This window comes from Lycium barbarum, chromosome 11 (genome assembly GCF_019175385.1).
Source record: "Lycium barbarum isolate Lr01 chromosome 11, ASM1917538v2, whole genome shotgun sequence".
Lineage (NCBI taxonomy): Eukaryota > Viridiplantae > Streptophyta > Magnoliopsida > Solanales > Solanaceae > Lycium > Lycium barbarum.
Genome location: NC_083347.1, coordinates 6,847,334 through 6,851,180, shown reverse-complemented (window position 1 = coordinate 6,851,180; position 3,847 = coordinate 6,847,334). Strand labels below are relative to the sequence as shown.

The 3,847-nt window shown below is 38.8% G+C and overlaps 1 long non-coding RNA gene across 1 annotated transcript; it reads right to left on the bottom strand.

The window, feature by feature from the left end:
* Positions 1-527: 527 nt before the first annotated feature.
* Positions 528-3,305, bottom strand: LOC132619308 (uncharacterized). The gene is made up of 3 exons (XR_009574671.1): positions 3,009-3,305; positions 2,350-2,400; positions 528-809 (listed from the first exon to the last, which is right to left on the bottom strand). It is a non-coding gene; the product is annotated as an uncharacterized LOC132619308 (long non-coding RNA).
* Positions 3,306-3,847: the final 542 nt, after the last annotated feature.

Sequence of the window (3,847 nt, the reverse complement as noted above, 5' to 3'; positions counted from 1 at the left end):
TTCTGTTGTTGTTTGTAGAGGCCTGTAGACATATATGTGGGTCATGGGTCGTTATTGTTTGGTTATGTCTGTGATTTGTGTCTTAAGCGGTCACGTTTGCTGTGATGGCCGAAACGACCCATATGTGTGTGTATGAATGTATATATTTGGGCGATGTGTTTTCCGCCAGCCTTGCCGGCTTCTGTATGATATTTTGCTATATATGACCGCTTAAGACGACATCTGATTTCAGTATCTGTATAACTTAATGTATGCTGAATACGGATAAGTCCTTGATATATCGATTTAGTAAGTGAGTGTGTATGGGTGTCCAGCTCGGGCACTAGTCGCGACCCACGGGGTTGGGTCGTGACAAAAGAAGTAGAACCCAATTATAATGGCGAGGAAGACATATAGAATAAGTGTCACGACCTAACTAGGGGCCGTGACGAGTACCCGATACTTGTACCGAGCACCCCTTATCTATCGTTTTACCTTTACTTCTCAGCGGGCCGTAGGAACTGTGCCATATATATTTTTTTCGTTACTGAACATTAACATTAGTAGCATCATCGTAAACATAGACTAGTAAACTTTGCTATCACGTTATACGACGACGTGAACATTCCAAAATACAACACATCTAACTGTACATACCTGTCTACGAGCCTCTAAACAAAGTGCATATATACATAGGAAGGGCCGGGTTCTGTCGTGCCCGATTATATACACAAAAGTAGTACCAATAGGCTGAAGCTCCGGATCAACTGGAGCACTCTCAAGGAACAGCTGGTGAAGCTCCTAGGGATTAAACCCGTCTGTCTGTTGACCTGCGCGGCATGAAACGCAGCGTCCACAAGAAGGGACGTCAGTACGAATAGTGTACCGAGTATGTAAGGCATAAAAGATAATACAAGCAGGAACATAGAGTACGATTAACAATATCATGAGGTCGTAGGACATATAATGAGGCTAGAAAGTGACCTGTACGTAGGAACGCCCCTTTCAGGCCGGATACCGTGCATGCTTATCTTTCCCTTTTTAAAACGTTCCTTTTTCATAGGCATAGAAAATAAGGTTTATATCATGTCGTGTTTTATCATATTATATCCTATCATCTCATAGCGTGTCGTATCATATCATGTCGTAGCATATCATATGATAGTATATTATGTCATAGCGTATCATGTCATAGCATAGCGTGTCATAGCGTATCATGTCATATCATAGCGTGTCATAGCGTATCATATCATAGCATAACATGTCATAGCGTAGCATATCATAGCATAGCATGTCATAGCGTATCAGGTCATAGCATAGCATGTCATGTCATAGCATAGCACCGAGCAATGTCGGCTCGCCCACATAGCGCCGAAATACCGGCTCGCCCATATATCCCGCGTCCGGGCATCCCGCGTCCAGGATGATAAACTAGCTGACCAGGTGGCAATGAAACATGTTTCCCTTCCCATTCCCCCATGTATCGCTTCTCCCTCATCCCATGTTCATATACATATCTTATATACATATACATATTTTATATACATTTACATAACTTATATACATATATCATATAGGCATGCAAGAGAGCCCAAAGAAAAATCATGTAGCCATCGGAGTGACGTAAGTTCGGTGAACTCCGATTACATTATGGAACAATCGTGATCGCTTTGTCTCTCCTTAAAGGAACAAGTATTTTAAGGCGAGACTACCAACGGAGAATAGCATTAGAAGTAAACATAGAATGAAATCATGGGCATCATAGACGTCAACTCATAGGCTTTGGAATCCTTACGAAATAGTGTCACAGCTAGGAAATAGAAATAAGGTTCAAGAACTAGTTTATCACCCTCAAGTTCACATTGAATCCTTAGCTTAAAAATCTTAGTCATGGAATCATTCTGGTCATATTTGTCATGTGCATATTCTCTTTTCTAACATCGTCGTTATTATTATCGTCATAGAAGTATTCTCGTTAGAGTAGTTATAGTACTTGTCATTTGGTAACGAAATTAGGATCAAAGGTTTTCTTTGGATTCGATCCTCAAAGTAAGTCAAACAGAACTATAAGGAAAATCCGAGAGCAATGGGGCCCACCTCGGGCCGAATGAGGTAGCGTATCCGATTTGCATATGTTACATGTCATGGCGTTACTTGTGAGGGTTTTAGGGTAGTAGGGTCCCATTTATGCAAGTTCTAGGGGTTTAGGAGGTTTTTCCAACATTTCGCACACTTTCTAGTTCAATTCTACTGAATGAAAAAGGGAAAACTTTAGGTGCGGATTCTAGGGAATAGAATTGTCCCCGAGGCTCGTACCCAACTTATTACGTCTAAGACATGCCATAGAAAGAAGGGTGAAGCCTTACATACCTTTTCCGCTTCATACACGTCTCCAAAATCAAGTTTCAAATTCGCTAAAATCTACAATTTGGTCACAATTACCAAATGTTAATTGTAAGGCTTTAAGATTTCAATCTTAACCAATACTTGTCTACAAAAATTTGGGCAACATCTCCCCTATAAATATAACATCCCCGAGATTTAACTCGGCTCAAATATCAACAACCATACCAACAACAATATCAAAACAACCCCCAACTATAACATAACGATGCCCGAAATTCTAACGAACACTTACAATACACCAAGCAGCCCATATACACTTCTTATACCTTATTTCATGCAATATTTTCAGCAAATTTCAGGGAAATACAACAGCAGCCACACGACACCACATCATCTGCTCATATGCAAGAAAACCACATTATTATCTCTATAATCCTTACAACAACCCACATCAATTTTAACTCCAACTCTAACCATTAAATTCCTTCATTCTCCTCACATAATCTATGATTATAACAACCAAAATATTAATTCAAACCAGTCCATCAATTTCAATTTAAACAGCCCCTAATCCATAAATATCAACAAAACAACAAACGAGTTTATAATGTTGTTTTCTCCGTTCTAATTCGTTAAAACTCTAAATAAACACTTTAATAAAATAAAATGAATCTTATAAATACCTTAGCAGCAGCTCCACCACGAAAATTTCATCCCCCAAGACCAATATTTAGCTCAAATTGAAGGCAACGCAACGTACGACGTTTTTCTCTTCATGAGCTTCGCGATCCGGGGCTTAGATTTTGGTCAAAATTGATTTTTCTCTAAGTTTCTCCTCCCTTTCTCTCTCTAGAATGTTCTAAATGTTTATGGGTGTGTTTTGGTCTGAAATGTGGAGAGAAGACCGAAAATTTTCATTAAATGACAATAGAAATGGGCCTGACCCGATTTGAAGTCGGGTTGGGCCGAATTCACTGTTCATCTCGACCTTTCTGCCTTAAAATGTTCATATCTCCTTGTACCGACATCACCTGGGAACCCACGACCTATGGTTGGAAAGCTAATTCAATTATCTACAACTTCTATTTCTTGGTATTTTTCCAAATTCCAAACTTATAATATCGTTTTTGCCACTAAAAGTCAGATCACCCGAAAACGTTTTCTTAAAAATATTCATTTGGAAGACTTCCACTTTGATTTGGCCCAAGGGTCCTTCTTGAGTTGTGTTTAACTTCACATATGTGATTCATATGACTTTTCAGATGTCTCAAAAAAATCTCGATGTGTGGGCCCCACTTCAGCAAATAATCTGACGTTAAAAAATACGGGATATAACAATAAGGATCTTTGTTGCACCAAATTTTCCCAAACTCATTGATAAGAGAGAGATTCAAGGAAATTGATTATATATTAAAATGTAAATCTGCGTGAAAGATGTCGGATTTGAGTGGAAAAATAATTTGAGGATCATTTTCAATTGTGAAATTGAAAATGGAAAATGCATGTATACATGGATAATTCA